Source organism: Haliotis rubra, unplaced genomic scaffold (assembly GCF_003918875.1).
Source record: "Haliotis rubra isolate DU_JTF1 unplaced genomic scaffold, ASM391887v1 Scf186, whole genome shotgun sequence".
In the NCBI taxonomy this organism is placed as follows: Eukaryota; Metazoa; Mollusca; class Gastropoda; order Lepetellida; family Haliotidae; genus Haliotis; species Haliotis rubra.
Window position 1 is genome coordinate 1,478,920 of NW_025765847.1, and position 16,450 is coordinate 1,495,369.

General features: G+C 40.1%; 1 protein-coding gene across 1 annotated transcript in view; it reads right to left on the reverse strand.

Annotated features, from left to right (window-relative positions):
* The window catches only part of LOC124273928 (anion exchange protein 2-like), a 103,432-nt gene extending 87,262 nt beyond the window's left edge, over positions 1–16,170 (reverse strand). The window contains exons 1-2 of the mRNA XM_046709271.1: positions 16,087–16,170; positions 184–277 (exon numbers count right to left, since the gene is read on the reverse strand). The gene's annotated coding sequence lies outside the window, so the exon portion shown is untranslated. The remainder of the gene's footprint in view (positions 1–183; positions 278–16,086) is intronic.
* Positions 16,171–16,450: the final 280 nt, after the last annotated feature.

The following is a 16,450-nucleotide window of genomic DNA, read 5'->3' on the forward strand; positions in this document are numbered from 1 at the left end:
AAGATCGTATCAGTAAAATTACTAAACATTCTAGAAAATCAAGTGAAGCCTGAAACATTTTGGGCCCTCTGTGTTGGTGCCTTGGAGTCCCAAACGTGGCAAGAAGCCAGGTCAATTCCTGGGTAAAGATGGTAATTGCAGAATAATGATGCCTATTACAGCAACAGTGGCTGGAGCTCTTACCTGCAAACACTCCAAGAACGCTGACAGGAACAATCAACCCATCTTTACAGACTCGGTACAATGGGTAACCTCCAGGTCTATCTGGTTATCATATCTGAAACAAGGCAGTAAACCATTATTAGGGATGGTTATCGTATGTGAAACAAGGCAGTAAACCATTATTAGGGATGGTTATCATATCTGAAACAAGGCAGTAAACCATTATTAGGGATGGTTATCATATCTGAAACAAGGCAGTAAACCATTATTAGGGATGGTTATCATATCTGAAACAAGGCAGTAAACCATTATTAGGGATGGTTATCATATCTGAAACAAGGCAGTAAACCATTATTAGGGATGGTTATCATATCTGAAACAAGGCAGTAAACCATTATTAGGGATGGTTATCGTATGTGAAACAAGGCAGTAAACCATTATTAGGGATGGTTATCGTATGTGAAACAAGGCAGTAAACCATTATTAGGGATGGTTATCAGGTTATCATACCTGAACAAGGAAGTAAACCATTATCAGGGATGGTTATCTGGTTATCATATCTGAAACAAAGAAGTAAGCAGACATCAGGGATGGTTATCTGGTTATCATATTTGAAACAAGGCTGTAAACCATCATTTGGGATGGTTATCTGGTTATCTTATCTGAAACAAGGATGTAAACCATTATTAGGAATGGTTATCTGCATATGCAAATAGTGAATATCAAAGACCTACATAACTTTCACCCATGAAGATCTGGGTTAGAATTGGTCTTCATCAATACATGCTTGTCGAGGCAACTATCGCGATTGGGTGGTCACTGACTTGGTTGACAAATGTCATTGTATCCCAATTGTGTAAATCGGTGCTCATACTGCTGATCACTGGATTGTTGCATCCAGACACGATTAATTACAGACAGCCGCCATACAGCTGGAATTGCTGAGAGCGGTGTTTCACACCAAACAAACTTCACTTTCCTCAAATATTGGCAGACATACATATATATATATACTGCTAGGGGGAGTTCAACTCACTTACTCATGTCTGACACACTGGAGTTTATGGTTATGGGGGTCATACTTGGTTTGATGTTATGACGGCTGGGAACATAAGAAAACTGCTTCATACACACACACATGTGTGGACTTAAACCTTGGTCCAATAACACCCGTGGGAATATGTGTCTTACACTGCTGTAGTAAACTCTAGGTTTGTTGTTTACTGGGTCATTGAACAATATTTCATCCGTACCAGACAATGTTAATACTTTCATGAATGTAACTGCAAATGATTATTATATATAAATGATATTAAATTAGGATAATGAATACTGGTTTGCAATTTTTTTAACTGGTTAGAAATGCTAATCAAACCAGTTATCTGAGTATTCATGACATGCCTGTTTATAAGCGTTATTGTTGCTAATTGCTGTGATCAGTCTTCACCCTAGTAATCATGGTAATCCTAGGTGAAAGTATTAACATGTCATCTGTCATTACAGAAGTCATCAGGGTAATCACTGGGTAAAGTAATTCTTCCTGGCTGCCTTGACAAAATCACTGACGTTTATGCTGTTAAGCCCTAATGACTCGTCTGTACTGGTACAGAGAGCACCTGCATGACTGGCCTGTACTGGTATAGGGAGCACCTGCATGACTGGCCTGTACTGGTACAGGGAGCACCTGCATGACTTGCCTGTACTGGTACAAGGAGCACCTGCATGACTGGCCTGTACTGGTACAAGGAGCACCTGCATGACTGGCCTGTACTGGTATAGGGAGCACCTGCATGAATGGCCTGTACTGGTATAGAGAGCATGACTTGCCTGTACTGGTATAGGGAGCACGTGCATGACTTGCCTGTACTGGTATAGAGAGCATGACTGGCCTGTACTGGTACAAGGGAGCACCTGCATGACTTGCCTGTACTGGTATAGGGAGCACCTGCATGACTGGCCTGTACTGATATAGGGAGCACCTGCATGACTGGCCTGTACTGGTATAGGGAACACCTGCATGACTTGCCTGTACTGGTATAGGGAGCACCTGCATGACTGGCCTGTACTGGTACAAGGAGCACCTGCATGACCTGCCTGTACTGGTACAAGGAGCACCTGCATGACTGGCCTGTACTGGTACAAGGAGTACCTGCATGACTGGCCTTTACTGGTATAGGGAATACCTGCATGACTTGCCTGTACTGGTATAGGGAGCACCTGCATGACTTTCCTGTACTGGTATAAGGAGCACCTGCATGACTGGCCTGTACTGGTACAAGGAGCACCTGCATGACTGGCCTGTACTGGTATAGGGAGCACCTGCATGACTGGCCTGTACTGGTATAGGGAGCACCTGCATGAATGGCCTGTACTGGTACAAGGAGCACCTGCATGACTTTCCTGTAAGGAGCACCTGGTATAACTGGGTATAGGGAGCACCTGCATGACTGGCCTGCACTGGACTAGGGAGCACCTGCATGAATGGCCTGTACTGCCTGGTATAAGGAGCACCTGCATGACTGGCCTGTACTGGTACAAGGAGCACCTGCATGACTGGCCTGTACTGGTATAGGGAGCACCTGCATGACTGGCCTGTACTGGTACAAGGAGCACCTGCATGACTGGCCTGTACTGGTATAGGGAGCACCTGCATGACTGGCCTGTACTGACATATCACAACTATATTTACTTTCATGACAGGGCCACCAAATATTATCTTTGTGTGCCATGAGCAAGTAAGTTAGATTTAATGCCGCTTTAAACATTATTCCAGTTACATCATGGCTGTCTGTTTCATGTGGGATGAATTGCTGAATAGATGAAGGTCTTAAATGTCGTCCACTCAGGTGAGCACCTAAGAGTATTGGGCTGACAAAACTAGAAACATTGACAACTAAGAGAATTATGACATCTGTTTTATATAGACGTCATAATTACACTGCATATAAATTTAAAATAGCTCTATTTTGAAATTTACAAAAATAAATACACAGAAAAATGACTTTTCCCTCCAAATTAGTACTTCTCATTTCTGTGATTAATTGACAACAACTCCCTGCCACGGTGTGATGACATTTTAGGACAGGGTCAAGTCTCCAAGGTCTCCATATGGTCGCAGTAATTAGCATCACCAGACAAACATACATAAACAATACAGTAGGCTAACAAAGATGTGCATGCACAGGCGACTTTGTGAAACTTACAGGGACAGCAACTGGTGTGAAGAAATTCCCAGGTCTGATACAAGCATCCAACAAAAAGCATTCACCTGACAGCCTGATTATCTAAATACCGCAGTGGTTCGAACATGATGACCTAGAGCCACTTGGCTCACATGTGCTTGTGTTACATGTGTCGTACTGCACAGATTATGTGTACATGTGAAAGTGGCCCAGTGTGACCCATCGCAGAGAGATACTTGTCCCTGCACCATGTGGCTTAAGTTTCACCCCTATCCCTTCTCCAGCAACTCCATCCCAAATACACAGGCACCAAAAGACGGCACAGTGCTGTAAACACTACTGAAGGACACTTAGAATAAATTTAATATAATAGATTAAAAACATAAATCAAGATATACAGTTTATAAGCAAAGTTTGTAATTAGATGATTGAATTGTGTTTCAAAATCCAGATTTAACGTGGTATTTGGGGTGCAACATGCTCATGGTAATGAATTTGTATTCAAATAAATGGAATTTCCTAGTAACAGTCTCGGTTCTCCAGTTGCATCCAATGTCCTCTTCTCTAGGGAGGCTTATGTAATCAAGATGGAGAATCAGCAAGAAAGCAGAAAAACAACTTCAAGCAATCACTGCCATAAAGCCACAATAACTTCAGAAAATAAATGACCACAATCACGGCCTCAGACGTCCTTATTTCATTTAACGTGTTCCAAATTTTTCTGCATGAGGACCCATAAAACCATTGGAGGTGTTCTCCCTTCCCTTGACAACACTGCATTTGGTACCCAGTTTGGGCACCGGTGATTGGACACAGGTCACCCATTCATATCTAACTGCATGGGCTCAGAAATGATTCCTACACCTGCAACTTATTTCTAGTTAAAAATACTCTTGCTAAAATATTAATACACAAACGGTGGGGAAAACTAAATCAGTTGTAGCATTCCTTATTCAAAAGGTATATTGTTAATATTCAACTCACACGCCTTGCAAATAACACTGACAATGGAGGAGTTTTACTGCCTTTGTGAAATCAAGGATGATCCTTTCACTGTCCAATGAAGCACACAGCAGGACATAGGGAACATCATGGCATACCCTTGTGCAACAGCACTGATTCCAAGCCCTTTGTGACATTATCATTAAATATGCATGAGTTTCTGTCATAACTTGCTCCAAGCAGTTGAAAAGGACCTGTTACCAAAACACTGTCAAGGCTCAGACTTCAAACTGTGTATGACAACCAATGGCTTGACAACAAACTGTGTACGATAACCAAAGGCTTGACAACAAACTGTGTACGATAACTAAAGGCCTGACATCAAACTGTGTATGATAACCAAAGACTAGACATCAAAATGGGTATGTGTATGATAACATCAAAATGGGTAGACTAAAGGCCTGACATCTGTGTATGATAACTAAAGGCCTGTACTGATGAATCTAAAGGTACGATAACTAAAGGCCTGACATCAAACTGTGTATGATAACCAAAGGCCTGACATCAAACTGTGTATGATAACTAAAAGGTATGATAACCAAAGACTAGACATCAAACTGTGTATGATAACTAAAGGCCTGACATCAAACTGTGTATGATAACCAAAGACTAGACATCAAAATGGGTATGATAACTAAAGGCCTGACATCAAACTGTGTATGATAACTAAAGGCCTGACATCAAACTGTGTACGATAACTAAAGGCCTGACATCAAACTGTGTATGATAACCAAAGGCCTGACATCAAACTGTGTATGATAACTAAAGGCCTGACATCAAACTGTGTATGATAACCAATGACTAGACATCAAACTGTGTATGATAACCAAAGACTAGACATCAAACTGTGTATGATAACCAAAGGCTTGACATCAAACTGTGTATGATAACCAAAGACTTGACAACAAACTGTGTATGATAACCAATGGCTTGACATCAAACTGTGTATGATAACCAAAGGCTTGACAACAAACTGTGTATGATAACCAAAGGTTTGACAACAAACTGTATATGATAACCAAAGGCCTGACATCAAACTGTGTATGATAACCAAAGGCTTGACAACAAACTGTGTATGATAACCAAAGGCTTGACAACAAACTGTATATGATAACCAAAGGACTGACATCAAATTGTGTATGATAACCAAAGGCTTGACAACAAACTGTGTATGATAACCAAAGGCTTGACAACAAACTGTGTATGATAACCAATGGCTTGACATCAAACTGTGTATGATAACCAAAGGCCTGACATCAAACTGTGTATGATAACCAAAGGCCTGACAACAAACTGTGTATGATAACTAAAGGCCTGACAACAAACTGGGTATGATAACCAAAGGCCTGACATCAAACTGTGTATGATAACTAAAGGCCTGACAACAAACTGTGTATGATAACCAAAGGCCTGACATCAAACTGTGTATGATAACCAAAGGCCTGACAACAAACTGTGTATGATAACTAAAGGCCTGACAACAAACTGGGTATGATAACCAAAGGCCTGACATCAAACTGTATATGATAACCAAAGGCCTGACAACAAACTGGGTACGATAACTAAAGGCCTGACATCAAACTGTATAATTATTTGGTAAATTTCAATATGTATTCAACAATGTCACATATTTTCATGATTTGTTCAACAAAATGACTTCCTGTAATTTGTGTCAGAATAGATCAAGAACATTTACACTAGATATATGATATTTACAAGCGACAAAAGAACCTGACCATTATGGTAAAATTATGATGATAAAATTGTATGCAGTTTTTTTTAGTGCTTAGTATATTAAGATAATGAAAAAACTGGTGTAGTCTTATCACGCTTACCTGAACTCAAACCGTATTAACTAGTTGAGTGCAAGTTGTTTCAATGCCCGACAATGAAAGCAGTAATCCTACACAACCCCTTGACACTGACAGTGATTACATGATTCACCAATGTATCCAGGCATCACAAACTCTCATCTGATACACCGACCCTTATGCTAAACCCATGTTCAAGCTCTGCATCAGGATTAAGAAACCCTAGTGTACATAAAGTTTCTCAATAACCAGTCCAGGTAACTCCTCATGAGACACGCTTTACCTCACTGTCGGCCACTAATACAAATGACTAAATCATGATTCTATTTGAACAAGCCTTAATCAGCTAATCAATGTTGATAACGTAACCTTGAGTATGCATGGCCTAACAGAATGCAAAAACAGTCTAAATTTAGTACCTAGTGAGGTATCACACCATGACATCTTGTGACACATATACGTCTTGTAGGTGTATCAGGACATTCATGGGTAACTGAGAGCTGTTCTACTCCCAAGTCCACACTGGCTGAATTACAATAACCTTCCTCTGTGACAGTGTGAGCGACCGGTTTCAAACCAAATCCCTGTTTACCAAAGCGTGGCGACTACAATCTGCATTATATAACACATGAAACCACCAAGACCTTGTTACAGGACTGCAGTTTGTGCCAACTCTAGTGTCTACCAGCACAAACCTGTATATTGGCATTATTTCAAATTTTCAGTCAACAGTTTTTATTAGTGTAAGAGTATATGGATGGCCATATGCGCAGACATATTACAAGTCTTGGGCTTTCGACTATAATGACCCAAATTCCAGATCCCCTGTGGCTGAACAGTAAAGAAGAAATGTAAATGTGTTGCACAACCATAAATGTCTGATACATGGAATTTGAAACTTACTATAAACCTCTTGATTGATCAGTGGAGGAAGTTAGAAAATCTTCCTTGTTGTGGAGAGAAATGTTTACAATATTGACTATACAACAAAAACAATGTAATAATTTCCCATCTATGCTAACAGGGGTGGAAATAACTTTAAAATTGCTAGTGTACTCTGGTACAGTGGCACGTATAAAATCACTTGCCCTGATAATTTTTCCACTATACCGGCCTATTTTCTTGTTGATCTTTTAAATAAACAACATAATTAACATTGGAAAGTCAACTGGACACCGGTACAACGTTATATACAAATTAGCTTGCCCGACAGAAAACAATACTGGACTCGGACGTTGGGCAATGGGTTATTTCCATCCCTGGCTAACTGTATTAATATCCTCTCTTGCTCGTGGAATTTTCGGAACCATGCATAGTATACATTATCCTTGCATAGTTTCAAACTGGATTGTGGCACAACTGGTATACATGTAACAATAATCATTTATGAACATTGTGTCTAACTGATTGAGATAAATGACCATTCTGTACTTACATCCTGTATCTACACGACATGCAATACTGACATGTACTGGCTACACACAGTGAACTGGTGGCCACTGAAACATCAGGTGTGTGTCCACTATGTGATCTGCTTTCATGCTGCTCTCAGCTAGTTCAATAGCCCTGCTGTTACACTGGGTTTGAATAGGTCTCCACCAACCTATGGTCTCAGTGGAGATTCCAACTTATTGGTCTCCACCAACCTATGATGGTCTCAGTGGAGATTCCAACTTATTGGTCTCCACCAACCCATGATGGTCTCTCTGTGGAGATTCCAACTTATTGGTCTCCACCAACCTATGATGATCTCTCAGTGGAGATTCCAACTTCATGGCCTCCACCAACCCATGATGGTCTCTCAGTGGAGATTCCAACTTATTGGTCTCCACCAACCTATGATGGTCTCTCAGTGGAGATTCCAACTTATTGGTCTCCACCAACCTATGATGGTCTCTCTGTGGAAATTCCAACTTATTGGTCTCCACCAACCTATGATGGTCTCTCTGTGGAGATTCCAACTTATTGGTCTCCACCAACCTATGATGGTCTCTCAGTGGAGATTCCAACTTATTGGTCTCCACCAACCTATGATGGTCTCTCAGTGGAGATTCCAACTTATTGGTCTCCACCAACCTATGATGGTCTCTCTGTGGAGATTCCAACTTCATGGCCTATGATGGTCTCTCAGTGGAGATTCCAACTTATTGGTCTCCACCAACCTGTGATGGTCTCTCAGTGGAGATTCCAACTTATTGGTCTCCACCAACCTATGATGGTCTCTCAGTGGAGATTCCAACTTATTGGTCTCCACCAACCTATGATGGTCTCTCTGTGGAGATTCCAACTTATTGGTCTCCACCAACCTATGATGGTCTCTCAGTGGAGATTCCAACTTATTGGTCTCCACCAACCTATGATGGTCTCTCAGTGGAGATTCCAACTTATTGGTCTCCACCAACCTATGATGGTCTCTCTGTGGAGATTCCAACTTCATGGCCTCCACCAACCTATGACGGTCTCTCAGTGGAGATTCCAACTTATTGGTCTCCACCAACCTGTGATGGTCTCTCAGTGGAGATTCCAACTTCATGGTCTCCACCAACCTATGACGGTCTCTCAGTGGAGATTCCAACTTATTGGTCTCCACCAACCTGTGATGGTCTCTCAGTGGAGATTCCAACTTCATGGCCTCCACCAACCTGTGATGGTCTCTCAGTGGAGATTCCAACTTCATGGCCTCCACCAACCTATGCCCGGTCTCTCAGTGGAGATTCCAACTTATTGGTCTCCACCAACCTGTGATGGTCTCTCAGTGGAGATTCCAACTTCATGGCCTCCACCAACCTGTGATGGTCTCTCAGTGGAGATTCCAACTTCATGGCCTCCACCAACCTATGACGGTCTCTCAGTGGAGATTCCAACTTCATGGCCTCCACCAACCTATGACGGTCTCTCAGTGGAGATTCCAACTTATTGGTCTCCACCAACCTGTGATGGTCTCTCAGTGGAGATTCCAACTTCATGGCCTCCACCAACCTGTGATGGTCTCTCAGTGGAGATTCCAACTTCATGGCCTCCACCAACCTATGACGGTCTCTCAGTGGAGATTCCAACTTATTGGTCTCCACCAACCTATGATGACGGTCTCTCAGTGGAGATTCCAACTTCATGGCCTCCACCAACCTATGACGGTCTCTCAGTGGCTATTTTAAGTTCTAGGTCTCCAGCAACATGTTCTTCTAGTATAAGGTGACTACATGGGTTTGGTGAACAGGCTTCGCCTCTTGGTAAAATGGTTGAGTGTGTGTCATCAAACCTCGACAACATGGCTGCTGCTCATTATATCGATCACTCAATGCACATCAACTAGGCAGAAAAGATTACTGCAATACATATTGTTTGAAAAGCGTATTTCAGTACACTAGTAATACCAATTACCATGCGGTCCCAATATCCACCATGGGAAAAGTGCCAAACAATGTACATTGCATATGGCTCAAGACATGACTTGTATTTCTAAAACATTTATGTATAGACAGTGTGCAATCTGAGCAAGTAAATGTGTCACATATTTATATAAATGAAATACTCTCATAACTCGCATCATGAAACCATGAAGATCAATGGAGAAGACCAAGTCTGCACAGACCAGCTGATGCCTTACGGTGACACGCTCCTACACACCTGAGAAATGGTCTCTCTTACACACAACTTGGATCAAAGGATCCCAAGTTAATCCAATCAAAACTGGGGTCCTTATTTATGAGGAAATGTCTTAATTGTGGATGGAATCAGAGCAACCCTTTCCACTTTCATAAATCTCTCCTAAAAGTTGATTGTACAAGTTTGACCACATCATCAGTATGTGTTTGTTTGACGATGCATTCAGCAGTATTACAGCTGTACGACTCAGTCTCTGTCTGAAAACAATCAAATCTGGACCAGACAATCCAGTGATTGACACTATGAGATATGATGACTGAGCAGGTGTTTATGAATCACTATCAAATAGTAATGATACCAGGTGTTCACGAAAAGGTGAGCGTATCCTGCCCCACCGGTGGCACCTGTCATAAACATATGCAAAGGCTTGTCAACTGTTCGCCTGAAAAAGATCTGATATGTATGTTATAACTTATAAGTCAAAATCGGGAATTGCATTGGACATCATTTTTGTCACTGATGCATCAAAATTTGAAATTTCCTCCCCATATCTACCATAAAACATCTTGAAAGCTGAAATGTTGTATCCTTGATCAAACAACTTCTGAGCAAGAACAGTATGACATTCATTGAAACCCTGGTGAAAAGAGCACGCTCGGATGTACCTCGAAAGTTGTGATTAACACACCAAAGGCTGGAGCTGTTGAAATTCTGCTTGACATGAAGTTTAGTTGACTATAGGAGAGTTGAAATCATCCCCTTTGTCATACAGCTTAGTGGAGAGTTTTTTGCCACTCTGAATCATAATGCATAGATCTGAACAGGAAACAGTTGAGGCGGTCTGAGTTCAGGTAGGTAAATCATTGGAAGGGAGTTGGCTATTTGATGGTTGTTGAACAATATTAGATCATTGATATACCTGAAGCTTAAGTTAAACTGCAACTTTTAACATTTTTATCATAATGACCATTGTTAACATGATTAATATGACAGTCTGCTCTACAAAAAAAAATCCAAAATATCCAATAGTTTTCCCCTTATCCCACTAAAGCAGTTTGAGTGAACACTAAACGACCAGTGGTATTCCGATAAACCTCTTCATCTGTGTGTGGTGCTAAAGTCTTCATCACACAGTTAGCAAACTCTAACAGTGGTCTTGTAACATTCTGTATCTGCATGGCAAAAACAAAGGTTGAGGGTTAATATACTTTATACTTGGAACATGTACTCTATTCCAAGATACTGCCATATAGGTATGTAAAACTAGTTATATGTCATATATATGTGTATAGTAAACAGAATGGTAGGATCATGACACTGTGTACCTCTAGCGGGATGATAGTTACCACTCAGATAACTTTCATTTCATATCTAAAATCAACTCACTATGTCCTAAAAAGGGAAATGAATTTATGACAGGGTGGTGTCTGATGATGGTCTCATTTTACATGATCATACAACTAACAGTGAACAGACTCGTGATTTCTCAATGCTTGCACTTACCCTGTCCAGCACACCCTGTCTGTGATGATAACACTTCTCAATATTAACACATGAACACTTACTGTACATAGATCTTCAGGAAGATTTGGTTAGGAATTTGACTTCTTCACTTGACATTGAGAAAGTTGGCGGTCAGACTGGCTGTGGTCGAGTGACACATATAACGATTGTCGCTTGAATAACCACAGCACCCGTAAAACCATTTTTACATATTCATGGTGACAGCTTATCAACATTGAATCTGAATTGAATCACCGCAAACATGAATATTGACAAACCTTATGGATAACAACTTCTTTTATTTTGTGAGTGCAATGTTTCGATAAAGATTCTTGTACCATTGTCAAGCAGGAAACGATTTCCTATGGGACAACAGTTCAGTGGACAACGATTAGTCAATATTGTACTTCTCAACTTTTAAAATGCCACAAAAACGTAAGTTGGGAATTACTGATGAAAAATAAGATGGTTGTGTTGATAAAACATGGCATTCACTAGTGGCATTGTAGACCCTGCAGGCACCACACCAGAAAGGATGGGGATTGGGGGTGGAGAATGGGAGGGTGTGGCTGGGAGGGTGGAGAATCTGATAATATACTACATCTATAAATCCTAACATCATGGTTTTGAGCCTTGCTGCTTTCTAAAAAAGACCACTGCTGTACAATTAACGTGTCACAATATAAGATATGCAAGACATGTACAACACAGTGGCTCATCAGTTATCCGACTACAGTTGAATACAAACATGCATTTGTTTAAAACACTCACCTGGTGAGGTAAACGCCTGACTCTACACCTGTTTTTTGTCCTTGATGTAAGCTTTATATATCCATCTGCCAGCTGTTATACAATCTACACCTGCATGCCTGAATGAGCATAATGAATATGATCTTGTGAGGGTAATATTAGTAAGCAGCACGTACCGTGTTTATTCTTGTAAGATAATTGACCTACATACAAAATCATACACAGTTGTTCGACATTTAGATGTTTCCTAGTACCTCCCCACTCTTTCAAAGGAATTCAAGTGAACATAACTTATCTCTAGACCATTTTAAATTGTAGCATTCTCAGAACCGATACATTGGTAACCATGACAGCTACACATAAACTTGAAAATAACTATTATTTTCTACTTGTTCCAATCCATTTCTCATTTCAGAAGCTACGTAAGTATACGAAGTTAATTGTTACGAACCTGCGGGGAATCATGGCCATAAAAACCTGACAGAGTAACTACAGTCACCGGGACACAAACAACATGTATCCACGGACTGTCCACGACGAGAGATCAAGACATGACAGGAGTTCCGTCTCACATGAAACAATGAATCTAACATGAACACTGGGCCACCCCACCTCTCCCCAATATTGCAGCTCCTGCTTATATTACCATATAGATAACACAGCCCACGTCCTAGCTGGATAACCATCATGGAACCATATTGCGTGCCACAGTATGAGCTGGGGTGATTGATAAATGTCGCTCACATCACCAGAATATGCTCTCGTAACGATCAGACGGTCAAACCGATCTCATTTTGTTTTGATTAAACCTGTTCCTTCTACGAACACACATATATGAAGACAACTTTGACATAATAATCCAGTACTGTTAGAATGAACGCGCAAAGGGAGCACTAATTATAGTTTGTTACACAACTAAAATATACAGCAAAGTGGCAAGGACCAAACAAACTGTTATCTGCCGTTAAGTCTGTTTGAAATAATATAGTACTAGTACCATGTCCTCTTTCCAAGATCCAACTTTAGCCAGTTGAAAGTATTATGCCTGTGTTAAATAAAATTCTGTTCGGTCGTGGATAGCTCAGTCAATAATATTCCAAATGGGAACACTAATATCTAATGAAACTGATGTGAAGAGCCATGATCAGGCCAGTTGACTCCAGAGGACTTGGCACGGACTATTCATTATATAAAGCTGCCAGTGATTCACCATGAGCTGATCATTATTCCTGCCGTGATCATAGTGTAGATAACCACGACTCACTGATTTACACCAATCATGCATGCAATAGGCATATGCAGGTTATGATTTATTGGTATTTAATTATTCGTGCAAACTTGTGATTATGATTTGTAGCAATTAACTGTTTGATTATTAAACCTGTTAAACTAACAGACTTCATTCCTGGAAGTGATGGAGAACAAACAATGGAGAGTAGGACCTAACAATCAGGGGGCACACAGCCGACTTGAAGCTACACATTCATGTCTACACAGATTGAAAGAAACAGAATCTCAAATTAACACAAATATTTGTAGATTTAGTACTTTCACAATAGTAAGGCATCAGTGTGGGCTACAACTGCAATAGTGAAAATAGTCACCTCTGGCACAGACATTACACAATATTTATATATACATGTGAAAACATGGCATCAGCATTTGACTTAAGTGAAGAGGAACTAAGCAACAGCACATATTTGTCGGGTGAAAACCTTACCAACTTGTGTTTGAACACTTATGCCGCTCGTGTCACTTGAGGCATACTAAATGTTCATTAACATTTTGAAACTGTTCAACCCTTCAAGTTCAAATTTAATCTACATACCAAAGTACATTATCATCAGTAACCATGGGAATACACAGCTAATTAATTCTGTAAGATTTTTTTTACTCAAGTGCAGCAATAATGAAAGCTGAACAGCTATTGTACATACTATAGAATGCTGTTACACGTGTAGCGGTAGACATGTAATATGTGGTGGTACATGTAATGTAGTGCAAGTGTGGTGGAACGTGTGTGGTGGTACATGTGTTGTGGTACGTGTATAGTAGCATATATGTGGTGGTACATGTAATGTAGTGCAAGTGTGGTGGAACGTGTGTGGTGGTACATGTGTTGTGGTACGTGTATAGTAGCATATATGTGGTGGTACATGTAATGTAGTGCAAGTGTGGTGGAACGTGTGTGGTGGTACATGTGTTGTGGTACGTGTATAGTAGCATATATGTGGTGGTACATGAGTAGTGGTACACGTGTAATGGTACTGCATGTCACAGCCCTGATATTAGGAATATCCTCTTCCAATGTTAGTACCAGTCCTGGACACATGGTCAACTGTAGTATCCTGTACCCATCAGAATTAATCTATAAGTATTTATCTCATGCTTCTATACTGACACAGAGAGTCTCTTTGGGTCTTCTTCACTGAGTGTAAATACAGACAATTCATACCACTGCTTCCGTCACTGTCTGCAATAACAACAAACTGTTTTGTCTGCATGTCATCCAAACTATAACTGACCCCCACTCTGTTGAGTTCAGTTTGTGTCCAACCCTCTGAGTGCATATGCCTGCACATGGCTCATCACATTATTTTCAGCAGTGCTATCATGTAGACCATTATTTGTTAAGCTTACTGGTCCAAACAAATCCTAGGCTGGGATTTCAGACTTGTTGCTGGATTTCCCGTCAGAATACATTAGATAAAAAACAAAACACATCACAGATCATGTTAAATAACATTCAAAAACATGTATACACCATCATTAAAACACTCTGCAACTTAACAACTAGCATGAAGTGTATGTCCTGTTCAATTCAGATGAGTTTTGCATGGCACCACAACACACAGGGATGCTAGGAGAAAGGTTATGGTCAAGTAACACAAAGGTTTTAGCACAATCAAAATTAGTGGTGTCACAATTAATGGAAATAATAATTTTAAGTGCAATTTGCATCATAAAAAACAAAGAACTACATGCATTAACAACCATCACAGGAAAACATGATAAATGATTTTAACCTTATTGTGGATGATTGAATGGCTGTAATGAACCAATCATCAATCAAGTGATTTCAACTGAGTTGGCTGAGAGACTAATAACATCTGACAAGGAAGATTTATATCTTCAGTAAAACAAATGAGGACATCATATTTGTTTGCATTTGAAACAGGTACCATTGGGTAAACAATGAATTTGTTTCACTATATATATTTTTGGACTGAAAAATGACTTGTTGCAATGATGTGAATATCAATATGCAGACAGGGAAATTACTTCCTTGATTGTTTCACCTCGTATGTAAATCTGTCTATGTTCATTATGTTCTTAGGGCTCAGTACACATCTGATTTGTCAGGTTACACAGATAATTCTGTGTCCACAATGGCTATACTGAACAGGCATGAGTTATGGTCCATCAGTTCTTGTCCACTATGTTCCATATTCCCAAATCAACCATTGACATTTCTACACTCGACTCACTTATGTCATTTTGACTTGGACAGGAGCAGCATAACCTGGGACATTCGACATTTGTAAGAGTTGATAAAAGTCTTGAAAATGTTATTACCATTAAGACTGGATCTGAGCTATTTGTTAACCTCCCGTGAAGCAGCTGTGGTCAGTTATGTTCTGTGTCATTATTTCGACTTTCTTTATAAATGTGAGTAGGATCCTCGCTTGCTCCACGTCTGGTCTCGGCATGGAATATTGCAATGTCATAAATCGGTTTGATGAAAGTATATTGATTTTATTCCGATACAATGACAATTCTGACGAAATTGCATACCGAATTCTTGCCAATTCTTAAAAACTAAACAGCTAATAATCCGACCGTAGCGGAAAGTATTCACAGTTTTGTGAGTGCCAAATCTGACCTACAAAACAAGGTAACGGCGAACACGCAGAGAGAAGAATCATGTCCCTGCAACATGTAATGTCGAAGTCATTTTTTGCTCTAATAAATCAGCGTGCCTCGCACAATGCATATAACGGCATGCCTGCAAAAAATAAGGAACATGCCATCAAACAAATGTTACAATCCAGGAAACAGTTATCACATACCTATTCCGATCATCATCATACTAGGGAGAAAATAATCACCATAATCACTGAACATCGGAGGCGGGTTTCTATCAAATGTCTGGATTATTGTCTCCCTTTGATGGGTTGGTTTTAAAATCATTACTGCACTAAATACGAATACAGATTTAGGTGCTGAAATAGCTTCGGATAAAAAAGCTTGCTGCGTTTGATTACCTAATCGATAGAATGCAATATGAAAAATAATAATACATTGAGTTCCCCAATTCATTACCATAACTTTGGTTGATTTCTCCCCTAATATATATCAGAAATGTATTCGTATCGGTCTCGTGTTAAAAGATGTATTAAGGAATATATACTATCGTTGAAGTATTATCAACAA